General features: G+C 40.4%; 1 long non-coding RNA gene across 1 annotated transcript in view; it reads left to right on the forward strand.

Annotated features, from left to right (window-relative positions):
• Positions 1-9,770, forward strand: part of LOC150000242 (uncharacterized) — a 30,859-nt gene extending 21,089 nt beyond the window's left edge. Inside the window, exon 3 of the long non-coding RNA XR_016513559.1 lies at positions 9,317-9,770. This is a non-coding gene — a long non-coding RNA (uncharacterized LOC150000242). The remainder of the gene's footprint in view (positions 1-9,316) is intronic.
• The last annotated feature ends 3,957 nt before the right edge of the window (positions 9,771-13,727 follow it).

The following is a 13,727-nucleotide window of genomic DNA, read 5'->3' on the forward strand; positions in this document are numbered from 1 at the left end:
TTTTCTCCAAGATTCAAATTGCATGTGTTTGGACCACATGGTATTATATTACAAGTAACTAACATTCTGTTCATTTTTTCAATCCTTTTTTTCTATTACTACTTCAGTTGGAATAATTCCTATGGACTTTTCTTCAGATTTACTGATTTGTTTTGCTGCAGCACATAGTGTGCTCTTCAACACATCCAAAACTTATTTTAATTTCAGATTCTGTATTTTTCAATTCTACAGTATCCATTTGGTTCTCTTAAAAAATTTCTCTCCTGAAATTCACCTATCTCTTTACCTATTATATCTGTTTTTCCTGTAAATTCTTTAACATTTTAAATAAATATTTGAATGTTTAAAGTCATTGTTAATTCTGATGATTGGATTTGCTTCTAGTGACTTCTCTTCTCTTTGTGAAAGTTTACATTTTCTTGCTTCTCTGTGTATCTCAACTTATTTTCTACTCCTGTTGTATGTTTTTTCAAAAAAGAGAGACTATAGTATTTTGTTATAGTACTATAATATTAGTATTAATATTAGTATTAGAATCTTTTTGTTTGTCTGCTGCTAAGGTTAGGGAAGAAAGAGGGCACACTAATAATTCAGATTCCTCCTAGGCCCAAACTGACCTGGAGCTGGACCATAGTCTTAACTCGTCGTCGTCGTCGGCAGCCGTCCGTCTCGAGAGACGATGGTGTAGCTTCTCAAGAGTCTATCTGCACCGCCGAGAATGGTTGTGCAGTCCGACTCGGGAGTGACACGGTATCTGTCTCCTCCCGTGTTGAATCGACATCTTGCGATGAAGCTGGAGTGTCCTCTTAACTAGACTGAGTCAATCTCAGATTATCCCAACCTCCAGCGCCACAACCACTGCCCAGAAGCTGACCACTTTGGATCTTACTACTTCAGTACTTGAACCGGGAGTGGACTGGCCTTCAATTTCAGATAGTTTGGGTTGCTCTTTGAATTCAATTCCAACAAGGTGCTAGAATAGTGTGTGAAAAAGCAACAGGTCAAAATGGAGTCACTTTTGCTTAATCGAGTCACCAAACCAAAACTTGATAATTAGCCTAATTGCAGTTTTGGCCTCTCCTTGGAGTAGAGTTTTAAACCAGTCAGTTTGGTATTTCCTGATTACTACTAGTGAGGCACTCTTCATGGTAAAACCCCTGCCATTCCCTGCCCCCCAAAAGAAGATGATCTGGCCTAGAAATAATGCTTTATTTTCTTTTGCTAATAAGTCCCCCCACCACATCGTTCTGCCTGTAGAAACCTTTCATTTTTTACATCCCCTGGAATGTCTTTCTAGTTGCTGGATGGGATGCTTACTGATTCATGAACTACTTAATAAAGCCGATTATATCTTCAAATTTACTTGGTTGAACTTTGTTCTTTAACAATACAAACAAAATTCTGAAAATGTGATCTCCCCGCTTCTCATTCTTTCACCACTGTTGCTTTTTCTGCAAAATTTAGGTTGAAAGTATGAAGGAAAGAGAGGGGCAAGGGGATATTTTTGTATCAAGCAATTTGATTTTGTGTTTGGGGCTCATCCAAAGTCCAGCTCATCCAGTGAGCCCTCACTATTACCAAGGCTTGGGTACCTTCTCCTCCTCCACGTGAAGACTCTCCATCCATGGCTGACTTATTTTCACCTTCACCGGACCAGGCATCTATACCAAGCCTGCAAGTGCCCTCGTCTCTCTGTGCTGAAAAGGGAGTGGGTTTCCTCTGCACATCAGCTCACTGAGGCACCCTGGCACCCACCCTCTTTACTATTTCCATAGAAAACAATGTTTTTTCTTTTGTCTGCTTTTTTTCTTTCTGTACCTGTAACAACAAAGGAACTACATTTATCTAATATGATATTTTCTTAATTCAAACTAGCTTTGTCAAGTCTAATAGCACCATGACTTACTGCATGTCCATCCCCTTAATCATCAAGCCCTTAGGACATCAGGTTCTGGTCAGAGTCAAATTGCCTTAAGAATAAAGCCTCAGATCTGTTGGTCAAGGAAACCGAGTTCTGCAAAACTAAAAATAGTACCTTGACCTCAGTTGTGTTTCAGGCTTAGGTCCATGAAAGCAGAGTGCACCACACCCTCATGTAATGAGACACAATGAGGCCAAGGCTGAATCAGAACCTAATACAAGGATTAACTGTCCCTACATTAGCCCCAGCCAATCAGCAGAGCCCATGACCCCAACTCCCTTAATCCACATGACTAATGATTTTTCACCTGCATAATTGACCCTTAGGGGCCATCGAGGAGCCAAATTTTAGAGCAATAGCTCACCTGTGTGTCTGGGCTCGGTGCCAGTTCCTTAAATAAACTTTTACTTTCTTGGCAGCAAACCTGTTCATGTTTCATTGGGCTTTGATGCATCCAGGCAAACAAAACCCTTCACTTCACTAACATACTTACCTTGAAGGTGAAGATATTTCACAACCTCCTTCATCATAACTGAAAGCAAACCTCGCTTTGATCTTTATTCAGATAAAATTATCACTATGTCATGGAAGAAACTGGAGGTAGTCCACAAGTATTAAATCGAGACTTCCAACAGATACCCAGATTTAAAAAGTATTTTTCCTTATCTCACCACCCCTCAGTGTTAGTGAATCTTTCATGCTGTATGATCTGTACCTCATTAGCTGCCTGTCTGCACTCGGGCACTGGGCGCAGGAAGTTACAGGCAGAAGGAGGAACAGTGGAAGGCAGCTAGCACATCAGTCCTGCGTCCAGGAATGACTGGCGTGGCAAAGGCCGGGGCAGAGTGCTGTGGATAATGCGGCTCACGCAGAATAACACAGGAGGTGGGTTCAAGTTGGGTGCAGAAGATGTTTTACTCTAACTATGCTTCTGAAAGTGCTTTCCCAATAATTTAGTATCAAAAGATTAGTAAGGAAAAACAGAATCATAGTATAATTGAACACACATATCATCAGATAAATTATTTATATTTCACTTATAATGCAGATTCTCTTTCTGTTCTATATAGTATCAGGTTTTGAACACTTCATATTATTTTCTCAAAAGGCCATAGAACCATTCAGGTAGACAGAAATGGCATGTGGTTATTATCCTGACACCTGCTTGGAATGAGTAGCTGTAAACAGAAATTATTCTCAGTTGGTGCAGCACATAATAATAGCTACAGTATATTTATCTGTTTAACCAATTTAACCACACACCAGGTACTCTGCTTATTGTTTCAATATAGAATCTTGAATGCCCATATAACCTTGCCAGACTGGTAAGTTTTATCATCATTTTACACTTGAGAAAACTGGCTCAGAGAAGTTCAATAATTCATATGTTTAATAACTATTTATGGAACATTCACTGTTTACAGGAACTGAGATGGGTGCCAGGGTTACATGTGACGAATAAGACCAGTTTAGAATCTAATGGGATTTTTAACATCTTTTTCACCATAGAGAAAAATCAAAATGTCAGCAACGTTATTGATTCCTCCTGTTGGATCTTCTGTCTGCTGGTCACTGGCCCCTCTGGACAAGCGCAGGCCTGCCTTCCGTCAGGGACGTGCCTCTCACCCAGAGCACAAAGCAGTTCCAGGACGCTGTTTCTGCCAGCACACCAGCAACAGAAAAGAGAAAGTCACAAAGGACTAGGCTGCACACACTCAGTTCTTCCTTCCTGATTCTCCAAGCTGACAAGTCGCTATCTGAGGAGGGAAAGAGAAAGAAGCATGACGATAACCCCACAGAAGTAACTCTGGGTGAAAACATGAAGCGAGGGATGGAATTGCCTCCGAACGTGATCTAGTGTGAAAGATATTAGACAAAAAAGGTTATATGTGCATTTAATTTATTCTGATTTTGATTTCCTCTGTGAAGCAGGAGCATAGTGTGCTATAGGAGTGTAAAACAGGAAAACTTCCCAAATCTTCCCAAAGGAAGTAATATGAAGGTTCTAGGCAAAACGGAGGAGAGTGTTCCAGGCAGAAGGGAAATGCATGTGCTACAGCCCTGAGACATGAAGTAATATGTAGTGTTTGGGGAACCAAATAGTATAGGGAAAGAGGAAAATGGTTAGAAGAGGCTTGCTATGATCAGAATGTTTGCATCCTTTCAAAATTCATGTGTGGAAATCCTAACCGCCGACAGTGATGGTATCAGCAAGTGGGGCCTTTGGGAGGTGCTTAGACCATGAGGGTGTCCCTCTTACAAATAGAATTTGTGCTTTTATAAAAAGGGCTCCAGAGAGCACCCAAGCCCCCTCCACTGTGTAAGGACCCAGCAAGAAGGTGCCATCTTGACAGCTATGAGGCTCTCATTCAACCATATTGACTCCTTGGTCTTGACCTCACAGCTTCCAGAACTGTGAGTTATAAATTTCTGCTACTTATTAGTCACCCAGCCTGTGGAATTTTGTTATGAGGTACATTAAGCTCTACTGTGCTGCAGAGCTTTGAGGAGTGTAAAAAATTTTGAATTTTATATCAAGGACTATGAAAAGTCATTAAAATGTTATAATCAGAGGATTGACATCATCAAAATGCCCAAGATTATGTAGCCTCTGCCTACGTAGTACTGATTAACTGTTACCCATTTAGAATTTTTAAAGAGCTTCAAATTTTCTTTGCAACCAGGTACTAGTTCTTTTCTCCCTTATCTTCTAATGAATGCTCCATAAACTCACAAGTGAGCTGAGAGCTTGGAGGATAGTTTTAGTTTCCTGATTAAGTGGTATCCAAAGTGGCTTCTGGTGTGTTCTGAAGCTTTCATAGATTTATTTTTATTTAATAGGCTGGACTTCAACTAGCTATTTTACTTATTCATGTCTTCCTTTTGAAACTTTCATTTAGCCAAGCATTGTAGAAGCTGGAGCTTCTTATGCCTCTCTGGTTGTGATTCAGCTGGCCTGCCTTTGCTGATAACATGTTCCAATCCCTCCACACCAGTGGAAATCTGGGTCCGAGATTCGTGCTTCTGCTTCGCTGACTTCACATGGAAACAGTGCCTTCCAGCAAATATGCCATCCTTAGGGGAATTGCATTTGTGCATATTTGATTCTTCTTTTTTCAAAATGATATAATTCTGAGATATGGGTAGTGCTTGAGGGATCCTTCCTAACCTTGGTGAACCAATCAGTTAACTATCCAGTATTTGTGGGACATCTATTAGAAATAACACATCTAAATGCTCTGGGAAATTTAGGGGGAGAGGTATGCATTGTAAGTTTTGCTTTAATTCTGCTTACATTCTAGCTGCAGGAGAAAACACGCATACATTAAATAATGACTGATAACACAAGGCAACAGTGATGCTTGCCAAACAAATTATAGTAATCTTAAACGCTACAGGAGTACAGGGGACTGAGACAGCCCAGAAAAGGGAAACTTTATTGAGTAAAGGGACCTGGAGGGCTGGGTAGGATTCAAGGAACAGAGAAGGTAGCTAAAGCATTCTAGATAGAAACAAATTCTTAGTCAGAGAAAACGGTGTACAGGGAGGGCTCAGATAAACTGAGGTTTCAGAGAGGAGATGGTTATTTGGAGAAAAAACAGGATATAAATGGTAAGGAGCCTTGGAGGCAGGGTATAAAGAACCTTCTAATTATAGCTTTACTGTTACATTATTGGCAGTGGAAGAGGCCTTACCAGTGGTGTTGACTATCACATTCTAAAATGAGAAAATTAAAACTCTTGATGAATGTTTTATTTTGGTTTTTATTAATCTGAATTTTATATTTCATTTACTTCCAAAAAGCTTTTGAGGTGCCCATCTCATTACTTTAAGTATGGTTCAACCAAAGAGAAAAATAATATCAAAATAAGCTCGGAACTTCATAAAATGTTGAATATGACTGTGGCAAATACCAAAATTACTTGGTCAGCCTGAAGTTTTTAGTATGCTTTACCAGTCTTGCATTCTTACGTAAGTTGCAAAATAGAGATACTTCTTTGAAGTATACGCTAGTGATTCTGACTCATGAAGAGCCACCGTGTCAACGTGAGCAACGAGGGTTTTGCGTGGGCTGGTCTACGTGGATCCACCCACTACAATCATTTCATCCCTTCCCCTATGAGTACCAGCCATCCTACAGGTTCAGCTCCTTTTCCACCTACTCTTTGAAGGTTTATTCATCCATCCTTCCTGTTGAGTCATTCTTCTTTTATGTGTATAACTTAATATATGTTAACAAAGGTATCCTCATTATTCTGATGAAAACGAAGAACATGTGTATCATCCTAATAAGTTCCCTCCTGCCCCTCTCCAGTGTAATCCTTCCCCCACCTAAGACAACCAAGTTCTGATTTCAGTCACCATCAATTTATTTTTGGCTGTTGTTAAATTCATATAAACAGACTCATATTATTGAAATGGAATCTTATCGTATGTATTCTTTTTTGTTTTTGGTGTCTCTCACTCAGCATAATGTTTTTGTGATTTGCCCATATTGTTGTATGTACCAATAGTTTGCTCTTTGTTACTGCTGCATAGTATTCCATTTTATGATTTGTTTATTTCCCTACTGATGGACATTTTGGTGTTGCCAGTTTTCGCTTTGAGTATTTTTGTGCAAGTCATTTTATGGACATACACACCAAACCCCTTGAATAAGTATTTTGGTTTGGAATTGCTAGATCATAGGCTTGTATGTATATATCTATATAACTTTATTACATGCTATCAAAGAGTTTTCCAAACTGGCTGTCCCATTATGTACTCCAACCAGGAAAATATAAGTATTGCAATTCCTCATCATCTTCACCAACTTTTTATTGTCAACCTTTTTAATTTTAGCCATTTTGAAAGTATTAGAAGCATGTCCTTATGGATTTTATTCACATTGACCTGATGTTTAATAATGAACATGTATGTGTATATCCATGAAGCCTTCAGGTATCATTCATTGAGCATTTTTTCAAGTCCTTTTCCCATTTTTATACCAAATTAATTATCTTTTGATTTGTAAGAATTTTTTATGTATTTTCAATATAAGTCCTGTGTCAGATATATGTATTTAAATTTTCCCCCAGTCTGTGGCTTGCCATTTTACTTTCCTGACATTTTTGTTTAATAAGCAGAAGTTTTCTTAGTTTGATGAAGTCCAGTTGGTCATTTTCATTCTTACATGGTTAGTGTTTTCTTGTGTTCTAAATTGCTAACCAAAGATCATGAATATATTCTTCTAAGTTCTCTTCTAAAAATGTTATCATTTAAAATTTTTCTTCTAGGTGTAGGATGCAGGTTAAACTAATTTTTATGTGTGGAGTGAGGTATGGATCAAGGTAATTCAGATGGTTATGCAGTTCCAGGGCCATTTATTGAGAATACCTTTATTTCTCTTTTAAGTTTCTTACGCTCTGACAAAATTTAACTGACAGTAGTAGTCCTTGAAATCTGATACATAAGTCCTCCAACTGTGTTTTTCTTCAAGATTGTCCTGGAAATTCTATGTCCTTTGCATTTCGATCTGCATCTTGAATTCAGCTCATCAACTTCTACAAAAACAGAAGTCTGCTGGAATTCTAATTTAAATAGTATGTATCTATAAATCACTTTGCTAAGAATTGACATCTTAACAAATTGAGTCTTTCAGTCAATGATTATGATATATCTCTCCACTTATTCCATCTTCTTTAGTATCTCTCAACAGTGTTTTGCACTTTTTAGTATAAAGGTCTTGCCTGTCTTTTGTTAAATTTATCCCAATATTAGCGAAGGGTGGGTTTTTTTAATGCTATTATAAGTGGTATTGTTTCTTTAAATAATCATATATCAATTTTTGTTGCTAATATATAAAAATAATAAGAGATTTTTTAGACATTGATGTGTAGCCCCAGCTTTGCTAAATATACATATTAGTTCATAGTAGCTTATAGGTTCCTGGCGATTTTCTAACATGCAATCATGTCAGCTCTTATTTGAGGTATCATATTTTTCGCTCCATAAGACGTACCTTTTTTTCCACCAAAAGTGCGGGGGAAGATGTCTGTGCGTCTCATGGAGCAAATATTGTGTCACAGACCGTGATGTGTATTACCTGACCTGTCAGTGATGGCGACAGCTATTAGAAGAGGAAGCAGTGGGCCCATGTGAGACCCCTGGGGGCCCTTAAATGTTGCACTTTACTGCTGAATCTCAGGGTGTCTTTTCAGTATGAAGATAGTGAAGAAAGTGATATCAGTGATTGTGAGCAAATGAGCTTCATAAATTCTGACACTAGCGATGATGAGTTCTTGGGGTTCCCAGAAAACTAGAAGAGTACTTGAACCTTAAAGTCTCTCCTCATTTGTTAATGACAGTGATGCTGGTTCTTAATACTGCTGTTGACTGCTGTTCACCTTACATGGTTGAAATGTTATTCTGTTATATTTTATTAAATATTTTAGTACACCATTTGGTTCAGAATATTTTTGTTTGTTTGTTTTCCTCCTCTAAACCGAGGTGTGTCTTATGGTCAGGTGCGTCTTATAGTGTGAAAAATATGGTAATTTTACTTCTTCCTTTTCCCCATCGGCCCCTTCTTTCAGCAGACTTCTCCCCTGGCTAGGTCTTCCAGCACAGTGTTGACTAGAAGTCATGACAATGGGGATCATTTCTTTTTTTCAAGGTCTTAGAGGGAAAGCATTCAATATTTCACCGTTAAGATGTTAACTGAAGGTTTTTCATAGATATTCTTTATCAGATTGAGGGAGCTCCCTTCTATTCACATTTTGGTAAGAATTTAAAAAAGTGACCAGCTGTTGAATTTCACCGAATGCCTGTATTAAGATCATGTGTCTTTTCCTTTATTCTGTTAATGTGGCAATTACATTGATTGATTTATAAATGTTAAACCAGTTGATGTTCCTGAGATAAACCTCATCTGACCATTATGTATTTGCTTTTTTATATTATTGTTGGATTTAAATTGCTAATAATGGTTGATAAATTTTAATCTATACCCATGAGGAATATTGGTCTATAATTTTCCTATAATGTCCTTGTCAAATTTTAATATCAAAATTATACTGGCCGTGTTAAATGGATTGGAAATATTTCCTCTTTCTCTATCTTCCGAAATAATTTAAGATTGAGGGTATCTCATTATTAAATTTTTAAAAATAATTTATCTGTAAAGACATTTACTATAGAGACAGTACATTTAGATTTACAGTAAAGACAGTGAAGCTGAGAGTTTCTCTGTGAAGTTTTTAATTATATTATTTTCTTTAACAGATCTAGGAGAATTCAGATTTTCTATTTCTTTTCAGGGTGCAGTTAAGGTTTGGATGAAAAGGAAGGGAGATTAAAACTTAGGTCTGTTTTACAATATATAAAGCCATGACCTGATTGATTCTCACTCCACAGGGTCCTCCTTCCCATGAGCTGGCTTCCCCTGGAGAATGATGGAGTTCAGGGAGCAGTGAGTCACCCGCTGATTCAGCACCTCCCAGAAGCACTGGGAGTGAGCTCCATGACTTGCAGGCCTCAAGGATGTACTAGTTTTTGCCCCCTAGAATGGCATCCTGACATCGATCATGACTCATAATTGGTGTGGATCTATACAGACCCTCACTACCTAAGCCATACTCCTGGGAATTTTCTTTGTTTTCAATAAGATTATTAAAGGCTTGACATATCTCTCTTTCAAGCCAAACTGCAGACCTTGGAGCCCTTCCTCCTGCTTGCATTAGAGAAGTTCTCTATTACAACCACATGGGACAGCTGATTGCAACCCAGGGCCATTATTGTATATCATGGACTCAGATGCTATTGCTATGAAATACATTATGTATTAATATTGCCATCACTGTACATGCAATACAGCCTAAACAAATAAAAAACATGTCTCATAGCTCCTTGTCCTGGGCTGAGTGTGGGCTGTAAGAAATGTTTACTTTTATTGAGTTGGCTTCCAGGGTTCTGTTTTCTTGATGAGGTGCTCTTGACATTTCTGTTTCCATTGGAAATAATGTACTGAAGAGGACATTGGAAGGGGAAGCGAAGAGTTGATTCATAGAAGTTTTGCTACAATGCAATTATGAATAAAAGAAAAGAGGTCAAGCAGAATCCTAGAACAGTATTGTGATTTGTGGAGAATGAAAATAGGCCTGACACAGGTACAAAGGGTATGATGTGATCAGGGAAGACCATTCTGGAATGTTAGGTGTGCTGGGATGCAAGGTTCTCCTGAGCTGGCAGAGCTAGCCCAGTGGATGAAGGGTGTGAGAGCTGCTGGTCTCACATGTCTGTGTGCCACCATGGGGGACCTCCTCTAAGAATCCACATGAGAGGAAGGAAGATGAGCTGCCTGTTGCAACTGTGACCAAGTTCCTCTGCCTCTGGGGGTGAGCGTAGAGGTGAGGAGAAAGCTAATAATCTTCACTTCATCAGAGCAGCCATCAATTCTGGATCCTGAGACCTGTCGCCGTGGAACTGGTCTTTGCATTCTTGACATCTGACTGAACTAAGCAAAAGGTCTTGACTGCATCCCAGAACACATTTCCCATTTTCTGCTCTTTTCAGTTAAGCTCTTCTGGGAACCTCTCTCAGTTCCTTTCCAAGACTTATACCAGCTCTCATATTAGCCTGTACCTTTATATCTGTTGACTTCAGCATCCCAATGCTACCTCACCCCAAGAATCAGTTTCTTTTTTATATACCACCCCACCTTGAATCAGCATCAGCTGTAGTATCCACTGATGTCTGAGCCTTGGTCCAGCCCCAGAAAAAAATAATTTAGAGTCCTGAGAGGTCCCATTCTGGGGTGGAAGCTGACATGAAAAGCCTGGCCGGAACAGCCATTGAACATAGTCCAGAGCTGGGCACATATGTTGGGGTGCAGGGATCCTGGAAGTCTACAGCCAGCATCATTAAGCACATATGTTTTTGTTGGTCTACATCAGAGACCAGCAAACTTTCTGTCTGCACAGAATTGGAAGTATTTCAGTATGTGGACCATATGGTCTTTATCACAGCTATTCAACTCTGCCAAGGGAGAATGAAAGCAGCCACGGACGACGCATAAACAGATGGCTACGACTGTGTCCCAATAAAACTATTTACAAATACATATCATATGACCTGCCAGTTACTAGTTACATGACCTTGACCAAGATACCTTAATTTCCTCATCTATAAAGCAGTGTAATACTACCTACTATTCCTATTTGTTTAAGGGATTAACATATTTGTGAAACACTTTGTACAATGCTTTGGCCCATAAGCAAATTATAAATGGTAGCTGTCACTGTTATGATTATCGTAATTTTATCATTCTTGTTATCATTATCAGAGCCAGAAGAGGCCACATGGAGCAATTTCTCTAACTGCTTGTGCATTCCTGTTACCTTTTACTTCAGGCACACTATGTCTTGTCCTTTCTGGCTAACCCCAGTCTCTGACCAGACATGTCTTGGTTAAATTAACCAGAGGTGTGTTATCCTTGGACAGTACTGGAAAGCCTGGCTAGTCCATGAGACACAACTAGGTGGCTATAAAGATGCTGACATCAGCACCAAATCGGTGCTTCTGCCACTCAGTGACACACTTGCTGACTTTATACTTCCTGGGATCTGGAACCTTCGACCTATATTAGTTGCCTACTCTTCGGTGCTACAGTTGGTCTTTCTGAACACAATTCTCTGACTTCCTGGACTTATAATGCCATCACCTAAGCTTCCCTCAGCCTTTAGAGCTTGGGCCCTTACTTGAGCATATACTTCTATCTTATAGTTCCTGGAGTGTCCGAGACCAGGGCAGGCATTTACTAACAGGCTGCACCCAGTGGCCTGCAGGGGGCTTTCGCTCTGCTCCATGTCAGTGCTCATACCCACCTCGTTGCAACTTTCTTCTCAACGGCACTGCTGTTGGGCCCACTTTCACTTGGCTTTTTGCTTGTTTCTCTACCTACCCTCTACCTTCTCACTTAGGTTGAAGGTCTGCTGCCTTGAACCCAAGAAACCTGTCTGCTGCCCTCACCAGCCACAGAATTATGCACCCCAATGCCAGTCACCAACTCAAGTCTTAGCAGAAAGAGACCAGTCTCCTGACCCTGTCCAGTGGGTGGATGTCCAGATGGGGATGGGGTTTCTTATTCCAGGTGACATTCCTTTTCAGTTCCTCTTCACAAGATGAAGTGGAGATAGCCCACCAAGATTTCTTAGCTGGTAGTCATGCTAGAAATGGATTTCAAACTTTCTCCCTTTATTAATGCCATCCATTTAAACTAGTGGTTGGTCACAGAAGGAAACTGCTACAAGCATGGAGAACCTTACTCTTCAATACCAGAGGGGTTTCCAAGTCATGAGGGATTTCTAAGTCGTGAGGGGTTTCTATTGCAGAGGCAGAGTCCAGGAAATTGTCCGGCAGGCACCCTGAGAGCCTCGTGAAGGGTGAGCTCAGTCATCCAGCCCAGGATCAAGTTCCCAGCTCCTTATGCTGGCCAAATTTGATGTTCAGTATGCCAGAGGCTCTGGAATGCCACAGTTCTAGATAATAATCATCAGAATCACAAGAAATGTGTATATAAAAACTAGACTGTTAATGGATTCATTTGCACAAAAACATGCACAGGAGTACTTTTTCTCCAATAACAAATCCACACGGCTACCAAATTATAATCAGAAAAAAGGTGATAATGCTGAGGTGGCTCGATGGCAGAGATGGCTCCCGGTGTTACAGGAAGGGGGTGTCTGGGGGTGTCCGGGGGTCCCCAGAGCCTGCAGGCTGGGGGATGGGGAAGAGGAAGCAGCTTTCAGGATGCCTTCACATGCCTGAGTCTGGTGCCTAGTGCCTTTGTTATGCAAATGGCTTTGATGCATCCAAGGCCCCAAGGAGATGGGAGGGATCTTGGACTGGTGGATGGTATGGAAAGAGCACACAGAGCCTGCGTGAGGTTCTGTGAATGGTCAGAACTGGGTACCATGCCCACTGTGTCACAGGATGCAGTTAGGGATTTAAAAATAAGCAGCAGACATTTTAACTACACACACACCTTGCGGCTTGAAGAAGGGGGAATACCTTTGTGGTTTTGGAAAGGAAGGAAATCCACGCGGTTCTGGATTAAAAGCTGGTGGACACCACAACGCAGAAAGACCTCCCCAATCAGAATTGAATGATTGGCAGCTACTGGTAAAGCTGGACTGTGTCTAGGAAGTAGGGAAACGGTTTCTCTAACTTTTCTAAAACTAGCCTGGTTTGGTAGGGGGGAGGCAGAAATATGTGTTTGTGGGTGTTTGAAGGAACATAAGACTTAACGGCAGAAATCCGCAAATAATCTAAATCTACATAACTGTTAAATAAACAATTCTTTTTCTTTTCACTAAACTCTGGTATTGAGAGTTATAATTCTGGCGGCGGGCAATCGGGCCCCTAACTAAAGAGCCCGTGGGTTTGTTTTCAACTGGAGCAGCCCAGGGCTTCTGTGGCACTGGTACGGAGCGGATGCCCTTGTTATCCCCTCACTCTCATAGCCGGAAACATCCGCCCATGTTTGCTTCTGAGACTCTGCCTTCTTCCCATTACTGTCACCCCAACAGCCCCCACCAACCTGTCCTATCCATTCAGTCAGTCGTTAATAGTTGGTGGTGGTGCTGTTGCTGTTAGTAGTGTGTGTACGCATGTGTGTGTATGCATGTGTGTGTGTGTGAGTGTGTGTGTGTGTAAGGGGGTGCTACATTATTGGTAATGATGCCAGACACAGTTCCTGACCTGAAGGAACTCAGAGTGCATAGGAGAGAGACATAAGAACACCTTGGCCATCTGGGACCATAAGCTG

This window comes from Furipterus horrens, unplaced genomic scaffold, assembly GCF_987537825.1.
Source record: "Furipterus horrens unplaced genomic scaffold, mFurHor1.1.pri manual_scaffold_10, whole genome shotgun sequence".
NCBI classification, from domain to species: Eukaryota; Metazoa; Chordata; class Mammalia; order Chiroptera; family Furipteridae; genus Furipterus; species Furipterus horrens.